Genomic DNA, 14,550 nt, shown 5'->3' with positions numbered 1-14,550 from the left:
GACGAAGAGGAACAGGAACAGGTGACCCAGGCCGAAGAAGCCCCACCATATAACCAACTGCCAGCAGATGAAACATGCTATGCTCTTTTCACTGATGGTTCCTGCCGCATCGTGGGGATGAACCGGAAGTGGAAAGCAGCCGTATGGAGCCCCACACGACAGGTCGCACAAGCTACCGAAGGAGAAGGTGGATCGAGTCAACTTGCTGAACTCAAAGCTGTTCAGCTGGCCCTGGACATTGCTGAAAGAGAGAAGTGGCCAAAACTCTACCTTTACACTGATTCATGGATGGTAGCCAATGCTCTGTGGGGATGGCTGGAAAGGTGGAAAAAGGCTAACTGGCAACGTAGGGGAAAACCAATCTGGGCTGCCAATGAATGGAAAGACATTGCCACCTGGGTGGAGAAGCTGCCTGTGAAAGTCCGTCATGTAGATGCCCATGTCCCCAAGAGTCAGGCTAACGAGGAACACCGACACAATGAGCAGGTAGATCAGGCTGCACAGATAGAGGTGTCGCAGATAGATTTAGACTGGCAGCACAAGGGAGAGTTGTTCCTGGCTCGATGGGCCCATGATGCCTCAGGTCATCAGGGCAGAGATGCCACATATAAGTGGGCACGAGACCGAGGGGTGGATCTAACCATGGACAGTATTTCTCAAGTTATCCATGACTGTGAGACATGCGCTGCCATCAAGCAAGCCAAGCGGGTGAAGCCCCTCTGGTATGGGGGGCGATGGTCCAAATATAAGTATGGAGAGGCCTGGCAGATTGATTACATCACACTGCCTCAAACCCGCCAGGGCAAGCGCTATGTACTGACCATGGTGGAAGCCACCACTGGGTGGTTAGAGACCTACCCTGTGCCTCATGCCACTGCTAGGAACACCATCCTGGGCCTGGAAAAACAAGTTCTTTGGAGGCATGGTACCCCTGAGAGAATTGAGTCAGACAATGGGACTCATTTCAAGAACAGCCTTATAAACACCTGGGCTAGAGAACATGGCATTGAGTGGGTGTACCATATCCCCTACCATGCACCAGCTGCAGGGAAAGTTGAACGGTGCAATGGCCTGCTTAAAACCACCTTGAAGGCACTGGGTGGGGGAACTTTCAAGAACTGGGAGATTAATCTACCAAAGGCCACCTGGTTAGTGAACACCCGAGGTTCCACTAACCGAGCAGGCCCTGCCCAATCTGAGCCCTTGGGAATATCAAATGGAGATAAGGTTCCAGTGGTACACATGAGAGGTATGCTAGGAAAAACTGTTTGGGTGAATCCTGCCTCCAGCAAAGACAATCCCATCCATGGAGTTGTATTCACTCAAGGACCAGGTTGCACCTGGTGGGTGATGCAAAAGAATGGAGAGACCAGATGCATACCCCAAGGAGACCTTGTTTTAGGGTGAAATACCTATAGTACTCTGCCTATGTCTCTAACTGCATGTATGTATATATAATGTAACAGTTTAATTTGATATAGCATATTAGTATGGGAGAAATTCAGGGGTGGATAATGTTGGAGGTTGAATTACGCCCTTTTCTTTCAGTGGAATTTTCTCCCATTGTTATGCTAAGTAATTGTGGCTACACCTTAAAACGACAGATAATGTTCTCTCGTAGGGGGGTGGCTGGAGGGGGAGGGGGGGGGAACCGGAAAAGGAAAGGTGGGACGGGGGGTCGGGAGCGGGGCTCTCTCTCTCGCTTGGCTCGGGAGTGGGAAGACAACCTGGGCTCCGGTCTGGCATCTCCCCTGCCATCCCAGCGCTGAGATCCACGCTCTCTGCCTTTGGACATCGCTCTGCTGCTCTCCCACCTCACCCTACTACCTCCGGACACTCTGCTGAGCACCACGACCGACACCGTGAGGGGGGAGTCACTTTCCCCATCCCCTCTCACCCCTGGGCCGCGGCCGCCATCACCCAGCCCTCTTCAACTGCGCGGGACCTGCCCTGCCCCCACAGCACCGGTAACAGCACAGGGAGACGGCCTGCGGCCAGAAGGGACTGGAGCGGAGCTAGACTGTTTCTGTTGCCAATTTTTATAGCTGTTGTTGTTTTTCTGCTTTGTTAGATACCAGTAAAGAACTGTTACTCTTATCCCCATATCTCCTGCCTGAAGGTGTCTGAATTGGACCTAAAATAATTAAAAGGGAGGGGGGTTGCACTCTGCATTGCAGAAAAGGGGCTCCTGCCTTTCCTTAGACCATACCTGTCTTTCAAACCAAGACATCAGCCCACAGACATGGGGTTAGGGAATGCCTTCCATTTTGATTTAGGCTTTCTTGGCCTTTTATGTGTAGTCTAGTTGTTTTGTTTATGCAATTTTTTAACTAAACCATGAAAATAAGCTTTTTATATAACTTCTGTTCCTATTGTTGCTTGTCTTGGACATAAATCTGGTCACAGAGGGCATCCCTTCTACCAGCATTTTTGTCAGAAAGACACAGCTTGCTTACTTGTTACAGTCTTGCACCTCTGTCTCACATATTGTTGAAGGAGAATAAGGGGCAATTCACTGAAGCCTAAAAATAGTGTTAGTTTGATAAATAAGAGTTGTATCTTTTCTATAGAATCCTCATCTTTCCCCATTTTTAACCACATTTTTTTCTGTCCAACTTTTTATTAAAAATGTCCCTTTTTTGTCTGCTTTTCTTTTCTACCTGTTGTGTTTTCAAGAGGACCAATTCTCTTGAAGGATAAAAGTATACTGTAATAAGGAACCATAGGAGCAAGGCCAAGGTATTAGACTATCAAATGAAATCTATCTGAGGAGATATTGAGCTTTCCTTTTTGAAAAGGACTGAGCTTTTTTTTCATTTTGCAAATGGAACTAATCATCTCAAATAGTGCATTCTATCTTCATTCCAGTGCAAAGAACTACATTAGAACTCTCCCTAGAAGAGTAAAAGTGACTGTTTGCTACATATACATGAAATTTGAGCACCTTTTAGAAGGAGTTTCTTTCTGAGAGATCTTCACCTTTGTGTGGAGATGGAGGTAGATTAAAAGAGGTGAAAATGTTCAGAGAAAATAAAGGATTTCATTGCCATGCTGTTAACCCCTGACTCTGGTGAATTGCTGTACCCTGCTCATGGCAAAAACTAAGCTTGTACTAAATTACGGGCAGACAATAAAAAGCAAGGTTGTCTCAGTGCAGGCTGCCAGACCAAAGCATGTGAGTACTTGTGTGTACACATCTGTCTCTGTTTGTGTGGCCTCAATATAGTACTGACTCAAAGGGCAAAGTGCTGATCCTTATGATGTACATGTCAGGAACTGGTTTTATAACATGTAGGGGGAGACCACTTCAAGCATTCTCTTGTTTAAAGATTTGAATAAGCAGGTGGGTTTTTTTTATTTTCATAAGATGAATTGGTATCCCACAAAAAGGAGATGTAAATGCAGACATATCACATTACTGATTAGTTTGTATTTCAGAATATTAACGTGGACTGTAGCAAACACACTAGGTTGTCTCAGTTAGATATCCACTGTGAATATGAATGGAATTTGCCCCAGGATTTAGGCAGGACTTGAAGCTGAACGGAAGAAGAGTTAATTTATGGCACACAGTAGGACTGCAATGCCCCGAATTCTCCATCAAGAGAAAAATCGTTGGAATAATTTAACTTAAGGAAACTGGGCATGCAACATGATCCTGGGGAGCTATGCAATTAATGTTCTGTCTACCACATTAAAGATTTATCACTGAGATGGCCCATTTGCATACAACATACCCCCAGTGCCAGGAAAAGCTTCACTTGCTTTCACCACCCAGTACGGCACCAGACAGCAATAGTGAGATGCTGTTTTGATTCAGTTACTGCTCAGCTGTATATCAAACATGTTAGAGAAACAGGCCTTGACTTCAACATGTTTGGTTTGGATCAGTGAATTGAGCACTTGCTGAGCTCTGGAATACAAATGATCAACCTATCTGTCTGAGCACTTTCCCTGTTGGTGCCATCCTCTCACTGCCTATGGCTAATGCAGTAATATGTATGCAGTGCACAGCCTCCTATGTGACTGCCACTTGACAAAATGTGCCAGATCATCATTGTCTCCAGACAAGACAGATTTATTATAATTCAATATGTTCCTCATGAGCACTTTTTTCTGTCTTATGTTACAGTCTGCATAGCATTCAGAATAATAACTACATGCTCTTATGACATTGCAGCACTGAATTCTTGTGGCTGAAAAAATCATTTCCTTGGCTCTGACAGAAATTCACCCACAGCAATATCTTCCTGTTGGTGAAAATTAATGTGGGATTTCCCTGCTCCATCCCAAAATAATAAGTTTGTGAATTAAACCTAAGTAGAATGATTTAAAATTTTTTAATAAAATGTATTCAATATTCAAAAACAGGAAAGCCAGGTTTGCTGCGTCGCATTGCAGATAAAAGCCCATTGTACAAGGGAGTGAAATTATGAGATTCTAGATGCAGTTTTGTGTGATCTCAAAGTCAAATAAGGCATAGCAAGAATCCAAAAAGGCTGGGCAGGACTAACAGCTGTTCTTGCTAAATTAAAGCTACTCTATATGTTGGGACTGTCACCTGATAATAGAAACAGAAGTGTTTACAAGTGGTCCACATAGACTACTCAAAAATGCACAGGTTTCACACTTTCTAAGAGAATGGTGATCTTTTACAATGAATCAGTTATTTCCGTTGACTTTAGATGTCAGGATGACCTTTACATAGTGGTATAGATAATAACATTGAATATGCAATACATCAAACATGAATATTGGCACAATTTGGCTCATGAATATTTACCATCAAGACTGCTGCTGACAGCATCTCAGCAGCCCTAATCTGCAGGCTGGCAGTCAGCCAGATTTCCCACTTTTCCCAGACATAAGGAGGAATTTCAGCCCCACTGGCCAGGAGGCAGAAAAGGATCTGGCATCCCAATTCGATTTGCACTCCATCTGTTAAAAAAAAATATCTCTCGTTAGAGGTTATGATGAAAGTAGATTGTCTAGTATGCACCACACCCAGGATCCCCCTGCAAAGCCTGTTAATGCCATAGCGAGCATTGCAGCATCAGGCAAAAATGTACTTTGCATCCCTTTGAAATTGCCCTAAGGCATCAACTGCACCTTGAGCAGATCACAGAGCCTTTTTTAGGCGTTAGTGATCAAACCCCTTTGTGAATATCAGGCCTAGACATTTCTGTCATATGTTCCTGACTGTATATGACACTTAGTTGTTGTGCTTCCCTGACAGCTGTTTCCCGTATCCACCACAATCATCACCCCCTTTTCTCCCTGACCATAGTTCCCATCCTGGAACTGATGGGAGTGATCCAGACAGCCTGCAGTTGGGTCACATCACCTTAGACCTTGGCTCAGGGACAACCAGCCCTGGGCAGCCTCCTCACTGTCACACAGCTCTTACCCACTTTCTCTCCTTTACCTTTGGTGTTGATAAATAAGACAGTTATTTTTCCCACTCCAATGAATGTGAAGGACAATGAAGCTGGTGATTAGTTAATTGACTAATTAGTAATTATTAGTAATATTCAAATTCTTTGTCTCTCCCTGAAGATTTTGGTGGATTTTTTGTTTTTTTAAGCACCCCATCTTCCCTCCCCCTACACTGTTCTCACTATGTTAACCTTCCTTCACGTCACTTTATTTCTGTTGTTGCTCTCTGATCTGGAGCCCAGATCTAGAGGTGTCAGCTGAGACTGCACTTGCTTAGTGGCAGAATTATCTGCTGGATGAGGTGTAACTGGATGCTGGATGTTTTACTGAGGCATCTCTTCAAGGTATTTGCCTCTTTGAGAGAACACTGAATTAACTAGCACCTGTGAGCTCAGATCTCAAGGCTTAGTTCAGTTTTTGCAGCACAGATCATTAGCTGGTTATTGGCCGTTTTGTATTTGCACATTTTTTGTCCTACAAAAGAGTCATTCAGCATTGCTCTTTATTGAAGTTCATCTTATATATTACAAAACCTTTACCAAATTTTCACAAAATTTTGAAATCTTAACTTGTATTTCTCTTCTCCCCCCTCTGCTAATTTTAACCTGCATTGTATTGGCATTTTAAATTATATTTCCTATTATGCCATTTATATAATAGTCATGATTAAATAAAATTCAACAGGTGATAGATCCATCAAAGTCCTTATTTCATTTCTCCTCCCATGTCAGGCAAAAAGCTAAGGATAGCTGCATAGGCTTTCAAACAGCTGTTTATCTACTCTGCACTAATTTCACCCAACCATGTCTTCCTATTTTACACGTGCAAGATCATGTCAGCAGCCCTGCTGAAGCCAAAACAAATCTCATCCCTTGTTTTCCTCTACCTGCTGGACTAATTAATCAGCCAGGTTGTAAATGAGACTGCCTGACCAATTTTGGCTTTTTATAAGCATATGACTCTTTAGATGTATACAGAAATATCATACCTTTTGTTTAGGCACTCTTCTGGTCAGGGTAGATTTCTGTCTTAAAGGCTAGACTTGTCCTCTTCTTTAGAACAGTTAATTTTTTACTCTACTCTTCAGCCATTTGTTCTCTAAAAGCTGTCAAAGGTCATCACTAATGCAAAAAATGCACCGTCTTGTTTCACTGATGCTTAAAGGGGAATGCAATTAGCTTAGCCATACTTCACATTTAAATATTCTTTAATTTAATGATTTTACTTGTATTCTCTTTGGTTTTCGAATTTATATTAAGCCTCTAGTCACAATCAATAGTTTCAGTGGTTTGAGAAACGGAATATTTTGCTTTTCTCTGTCACTCATGTTTTTCTTACATGTATAATGCTAGACCTTAATTGTTGAAGTCCTTCTGCAGTAAGCTACAAACAGTATCAAAGGCTGAGTTAATTTTTTAAAGTATCAATACTAACATACCTTCATTTGGTTGAGAATACTTGGAAAATTATATTCATCTTTCCGGTGCTCTGTGAGCTAGTTTTTTCCAAGGCAAGTATGAACTTTAAAACTTAATGTTTTAACATATGCCTTAAAAAAAGTAGATTTACTAAAGGTAGAAAAAAAGGATTACACATAACAGAGCAGCACGCAATAACTGATTCCTAAAGTACAGCTGTATTACTTTGAAATCATTGGATACAGCCACTGGATGCAAACACACCAGCTACTTTCCCTTTTCTGTAGCAGTATCACATTCAAAATAATTAGTAAATTATGCAGAATCAGATCTGCAGCAAGATCCGATTTAAGCTGCTATTGATCTTGAAGTGAGCCTTTCTTCAACAGCCACTCCTATTCCTCATGAATCTTCTTATTTCTAGTCCTGCTAGCTGTGCATCTCTGCTCCCTGCCCCACTAGCTGGAACTTGGATTTTAGGTTTGTATTTTTTTTGTTGATTTTCCTAACAGAACTACTAGTGAGCAAACTGAATATTTAGCATTTTTCTTTCCAACTTTTCATAGCAAAGGCAAAGAAAAAGAAATTTGAAACCTGAAGCCTTTATGAATTGTAAAGATCTTTTTCTTTTTATGGCAAGTCCTTATGGCATCATTCCTAATTCTTTACCAAATATATAATCACTTAAATAAGAATGTAATGAAAGCAGTGATCCCAATGGCCTCGCATCACATTTATTTGTCAATTTGCTTTTGCCTTAAGCCACCTACAACACCTCAGAATTGCTAAGATTTAAAATGCTTGAATCCCTCAGTATACATTATAAAATCCACAAAAAACTTTTAGCAGAAATGTCATAAGAAAATAAGTTAGGCTGGATGTGCAATAGTTTAATAATTATTCATTTCTATTTTTTCCCCTGAGAGTCACCAAATTCTATTGAAACACAAATGAGTCTCTGAAGTAAACCTCTGAGGTCAGATATGGCCATACATTACATAACACAAGTGCTAATAAATTTAAGGGACACACAATGTCATAAAGCTACATAGCTAAATCACAAATAGAGCTCAAAGAACTCTACCACCAGTTCCTGCCTGAGCCACTGCCACATGTCATATTTCCTACTTTTTTGTAATTTGTTGCTCCAATATACTTCTCCTCCTGGGCTTATCTGTTTCTGATATTTGTCTTGGTGCTTAAACAAGACAGAACCCAGGAGGTTCTTCCAACCTACACACACTTGCACTCAGCAATGCCAGGGCCCCCTGCAAGCCCCCTGAGGGGCCCCTCAAGCAGGTGGAGATGCTGTGTCAGGTCCAGCACATTTCTCACCACCCCACCTTGTGCTGCACTCAGCTCTCTGCTCTAGCAACAAGAGCACCTGGGACTGGAGCGGGATCATACCTGAAGTATTCAGCAAGAGCACTTTATGTATTAATGTAAGGATTGTTCTGGTGAACAACCATACAGAGCATTATTTGTCATCATCTCATTTCTTAGTACAAGTGTCTGCTCTGAGAAGGCACTGGCTGCTCTGCTTTGCTCTCAGTTACTGAAGATGTGTGCTGCTGGCAGCAAGGTCAGCACTTTACCTTATCCTCTGGTAAATGGTGTGGCCCAGACTATAGTCTAGACTTTACTTTTATAGTAAAATCCACTTTTTATTATAAAATCCACTTCTTATTGCAAAATCCTTTGTTATTTTCACAACAACAAAAAAAAATACACTATTTATCTTAGCCTCTGTCACAATCCTTACTCTCCTCTTTCTTTTTCAACTCAGTGAATATTTTTTTCATTATTTTTAAATTTTTTTTCTATGTTTTTATTAATTAAGATGAAATGGTATTCTCCTATTTCCTCTTACAAAGCAGAAAAGAGATTTCATTTTTATAGGGAGAGATATTGGTGCCCACCTAACAGAACAATGGCCTTGAAAAAGTAAACGGGATTTCTATCCCATAGGAAGTGACAGTATTTCAAGATCATCTTTTAAAACAAATTCAAGGGAGAAAAAAACTATTTCATTTTTAAATTGATACATGTCAAAGCTTGTTTTTAACTTCAACGTGAACATCCAGAGCCCTGTTCTGATAAGAAAAAAGAAAACCAACTGAACAGCAATTGACACTCTTAAAGTAAATTACAGAGTGGAGAAATTTCTCTTGCTCAGCCTTGAGTCCTCATTTCAAGAAAGCTGTACAATCAGCTGGAGAGAGTTCAGAGAAAAGACACTCATGCAGAAGTGGTCAAGCACTGAAAAACAAATCTTCTATGGGAGGATTTTGGGAGCTTTCAGGAAAGAAAAGGTTGAAAGTGATTATTCTGTAGAGATATTTTGCATTCAAAGAAAGAAAAACAGGCCTATGACAAAAAGAGGGATTCTTCAGCCTTGCTGACAAGAGGCATAAGGAAGTAAATGAAAGAAACAGATGGAAAAATTCAGCCTTGAAAATCTGTCCCATAAAGACAGACATTGTATTATAGAGGCAATGAAAGAAAATGCACCTCCAGGTTAGGAAAGCTTGATCAGAGAAGGTGGTTTTAACAAAAAAATATAAATTCTAATCCAGTCTCTAATATCAATTTTGTACTGTGTTTGCACTACTCTTGATTGTCGCTATCTCCACTCCCTTCAAGAAAATACAATTTATAACTGAACTGAGACAAGCATAGTAAGGATTATGGTTCAAACTCAGACAAATAGGAAAACTCATGAACACTGATGTTTTCCTCCTGCATCAGAAATTCAATTTATGAAGCACAAAAACACTGAAGCTCCCCTGCATTTTAGCAGCTTACCAAATGCGCTCTTGTGGCTTGGCCAGTATTCTTATACAGCATAGACTCCCAAGATCTTTCCAGAGACCAAGAACATTTTGGTTCCCTATATCTTAGGCCCTCAAACCCTAAAGCAGTGTGCTGCCAAGATGGGACCAGATAAGAGAAAATAAATAAACTTCACCTCTTCTCTCCACCATTTCCCAAAAGCAATCATTTTCTCTAAGGCTCCTAAAACAAGATAAAGAAAGGGAAAGCATATCTCCAACCTTTTGCTCCCAACAGGGATTTTTTTCCCCCAAAGAATTGCAAATATTTCCTATGAGATGGAAATTCCAGTTTCCACTTGGTTTAGTATAAGCACATGCAATGATGTAAGTAATAAAATCATTATCTATGTGAGCATTTGTTTCAAGTATACCATGAAAGTTTGATTCCCAGCTTTTAATCAAGTTTGACAAGATTGGCAAGACCTTCATCTTTCCTGAAAACTGCCTATGTCTACAAGGCCCAGGTAACTCTGAAAGGAACACAGATCAAAATATTTAATTTAAAGACATCATAATTATCTGGTAACTAGAAACTTTGTGATGAGTGAATGAAGAGCTGACCTTTGGCAAATGGCCTGGACATCAGCACTTGTTAAGACATGGAGAATATCTGATGCAAGTGGCTCAAATGCTCAAAACTATCTGGAGTAGCTTTTCTCTCCAAACAGATCAGACTTAAGAGGAGAGAATTACAAATATTTTTGAAAAACAGGAGGAGTCAACTTGAAAAGAAGCACTGAAGTGGGAACATTTGTAATGGGGGATAGAAACCTTTTACCAGAGTCAGCAGCAGCCAAATCTTGGATTGACACTGGGCAAGCTGCCTCCAGCATCTCAACCGAAGCCTGGATCAGGCAGAGATGCTTCTCTGTTGGACACTATTCACTGTTTACTGGCTAATTATATGTCATTAGTACATCAATAACCTGCTTTCATACCGTTTTAATTTAAACTACCTTATTTCAATAGGTTTTCCTTGCAACAAGACCTAATAAAAATCAAGAAATATTTCTAGTCTTCCTATTCACTGAAGCCCTCCACAACCTCTGTTTTCCAGTAGTTTCACATTTAGAGGGATTCCCTTAATTCCATTACTTAACAAGTGCAAAATCTGTTGCACTTACTCCTGTTTTAGGTTGGAATATAGAAGTTCAGGTGCTAGACCTCGAAAATGCAGACAAGGTTGTTTTTAATAGTATCTTCATGTGGATGACAGAAATCAAGAAAAATTATGGTAAATTTGGAAAAATAACTTTCCAAACTAAGCAACAAAACACATTGGCATGTCTGGCATCTATCCATCCCTAATACCCCTACACTTTAATTCCAGATACTTTAGGTTTTTATTTGTCCAGAATGTTTCACTGTATCATTGTTAGACTGTTAGAGAAAATGTTTATTTCTCAGATCCACAGTACCCTTAATTGAATGAGCTTCTTTGGACCACACAAAGCTGTACTAAAACTTGGCACAATGCAAAATACCACCTAGCCATTTCCTTTAGTATCAGAAAATCATCCAGTTTGGTGTATGCATCTCTGTGGCAATGTGCTGATACACTGCCTCAACTTTCAACAAATTCCATTCCAGTAAGGGAAGAAACAGTTTCATTTAGAGACAACTGTAAGACATCCTGACATTTTATGCATCAGGTATCTGCTACTAAGATACTATCAGATGAGTCAGAATGACCTGACCACCAGCTAAGAAGCAGGAGAGAATTATGTCATGAGAGAGCATATTTCTATTTTTATCCTCCAAATGTTCTTTCATTACACTCACAGATTTAGTGGGGGTATTTTTTGTAAACAAGCTGCCACTATTAAGTTTTTGTCTAAACTAGATGTCCTCCTGATTTATTTTGTCTCCATATATTTAAGAAAGAAAGCTTTAGCTGTACATTTATCTCCTCCCCTTTCCACTTTTTAACCAAGTGCTTCCCACATCTGAAGCACAACACTCACCATCTCTCAGCCCAATGAGCCAAGAACAGCTGCTTAGCGTGCCAAAATATAATATGAAATGAAATATATATTTAATTAATTCAGGTGTATATAAATATATATATATATATATACACATTTCAGAGCAAAAAGGATGATCCTACCAAGTCCTGCAAGTACCACGTCCTTTTCTGCACTGCAGCCTTGAGCTGTATTTCCTCCTTTCTGACCCAGCCAGGAGGAATGTCTCATAGCATAAGCCATGGCAGTATACATCTTACAGTGTGAAGACCACAAAATTTATAATGAGTCCTCACTCAGTTTCGAGCAATATCTTCCTTATGCTTAGCAGGTCACCTTGTCACAGTAACTACTACATAGGTATGACAGATTGTCTTAGAGTACTTATAAATTTAGAACAGCACACTCAGTGGGAGAAGAATTTCAGGCATTTCTTTTTGTTAGGTATTCATTTAATTTATTTGTTGTGGGCTACTGATACACAAATTTATTTTGTGATTCTTTTTCTCAGACACCAATAGAAAGGGACGGAAAGTATTGCAAGTCTGTTACAGAACTTAAAGTAATGGAAAATCCTTGTTGAACTCGGCAAATGTGAAAGAGGGCTGCAGGAACTGAAAACACGGCAGTGCTGCAGAGTTAACAGCCACACAACTTCTGGCAGCACTGACTTACATGTCCTGTCATCTATCAGTATCTAGTTTTGAGAGTCTGAGATTCTTTAGACATAACAACTTTGTGGAAACAAATATTATTAGGAGACTTTGGTGTGAATCTATTATAGAACAGAAGTATTAACCTTTTACCTAGTAAACTGGAATTCTTTTAATCATGTATTTTATACTGTATGTATGCCCTCTAATGGTAAATAAGAATAAATCCTATTGTTTCAAATGGAGCGGTATTCAGCTACTTCTTGACTGCAAATTCTATACTTTTTCACCCTTTTCTTCTCCCGTCTCAGTTGCAATGTGATTGAAGACTTCTGAGAGACTAATTCTTGCAATCTGTGAGGTTTTGTTCCCAATGCAAGACCTGCTGTTGAAAAAGGTCCAAGTTGAATAGAAGCAGTGCTGTATTGCAGTGGAACAGGCTGTGACCTGAGGGACTCTAATCAAACGAATCCTTCTAGTAATTCTCAGTGTCAGAATACACAGGGAATAAACCAGCATAGGCTGAGAAATTCAGCATTTGAGCACAAACTGAAACCAAAATACATCTGAGGAACTGGAAGCTCAGAATCACAGTATTTTTCTCCTTGTGTTAATTACAGCAAGATTGTTCAATTTGACTTAACTTCTCATGTAAATTAAGCTTCAAAAATAAAGCACTGAGGTCAAGTTGGCTATATTTCAACTACAAAAGTATTTTTTTGTTCTGCTGGTGTTATTACCTTAAAACTGAAAATTTCTGGATTTATTATATGATTTTATCATGCCTTTGTAAATGTTTGGATATTATTTCTGCAAAGCAATCCTTCCAGCACATTATATGATATTACATCATGGTATTAAGAACCCAGTTTTTCCTCTTACTTTCCCCAGAATAAAATTAGAATTGTACCATATGGGACTCATTTGAGTCCAGCCTCAAAGTTCCAAATGTCGTAATGACAGGGTTATGCATTAATATATTAAATTAATAACAAATAAATAAGTAAAGCTAGTATTTTAATGGTTAATAAAAAGTAAAAGTAGATTGTGAATGGTTTGTGGACCGGTTGTTATTCTGAATTTAGCCACAGAAGAAATGATTCGCAAATAATGCAACTGAGTCTGAAGTCACTGTCTCCTGAATAAATCTGTCACTTTACACATTCTTTAAAAATATTATTCCTCACTTACAAAGATAAACACCGTAAATATTCCACCTCTTTGCAACTGTAAAGATTTAGGAATTATCTGTATTATTCAACTGTCTTAAAACTAGATTTTTAGCATTTTAGTGTAGCAGTAGAACCAATAAATATTTTCTGATGATTTTCACTGGCATTACAGACCATTGTGATCCAAGTATTTTTTCTTTTTTTTTCTTTTTTTTTTTTTTTTTTTTTTTTTTTTTTAGCATTTTCATCCTCTACGCATTGTTAACCTTTTAAGAACAGCTTTCCTTTTTGGTAGTTGAATTTGTCAATTCATGATGTCCCCTCTATAACAAACTTCCTACAGGACAGAGAGGAGGCATGGTCACCTTCTTCTGTGCAAGCTGTTGTCCAAACATGAGTTTTCAACAGAAATAGAAGAAAAAAAAGAAATCATTGACTTGGATTGAAATAAAGATATGATAAAAACTTCAAACATCAAAAATAATGAAGCACTGGGACAGCCTTAGAAGGTGATGGCAATCCCCAGCATAGGAAGACTAGACAACACCTGGAAAAAGTAACATCAAAAGTGGGCTTTAAAAGCTTTTGAGTTAATTCTGTCCTTACAGTCTTCCTTTTACTTTTTTTACCTTTCTCCAGAGTAATTTCTTTCCATATCTTTGTGAATTGGACACAATTTATTACACTATAAAGAAAGCGGAAACAAAAGGGGGGCTGGGTAGATGGAAGAATAAAATAGATGGAGTGTTGTATGCCTATTGTTGGATTTCAGACAATAGACCCTAAACTAGAGGATCTCAGTTAACTCCTGTCTCAAAAGATTAATTAATTTAATTTAATGATACTTCAAACTTCAGTCTCTAAAGTGACATTATAATTTTTTTTTCCCTTTTCAATGAAATTATATGTTTATTTTGATTTATTTGGAATAAAAAATTATATTGTATCAACTGGAAATGTTTATATTGTTTCACCTAACCATGTCATACTATTAGGCATGACAGCTAAATACCATAGTAGCTATGCTTTATTGCTATAATCAGATAATTTACAGTTCTGTAAATATGAAATTA

The 14,550-nt window shown here is 39.1% G+C and overlaps 1 long non-coding RNA gene across 1 annotated transcript in view; it reads right to left on the bottom strand.

Moving 5' to 3' along the window:
• Positions 1 to 4,060: 4,060 nt before the first annotated feature.
• The window catches only part of LOC148223722 (uncharacterized), a 49,291-nt gene continuing 38,801 nt past the window's right edge, over positions 4,061 to 14,550 (bottom strand). The window contains exon 3 of the long non-coding RNA XR_015804048.1: positions 4,061 to 4,938. This is a non-coding gene — a long non-coding RNA (uncharacterized LOC148223722). The remainder of the gene's footprint in view (positions 4,939 to 14,550) is intronic.

Source organism: Sturnus vulgaris, chromosome 5 (assembly GCF_052056855.1).
Source record: "Sturnus vulgaris isolate bStuVul1 chromosome 5, bStuVul1.hap1, whole genome shotgun sequence".
In the NCBI taxonomy this organism is placed as follows: Eukaryota; Metazoa; Chordata; class Aves; order Passeriformes; family Sturnidae; genus Sturnus; species Sturnus vulgaris.
Note: the sequence above shows the minus strand (reverse complement) of the source record. Positions and strands in the feature narration are given on the sequence as shown.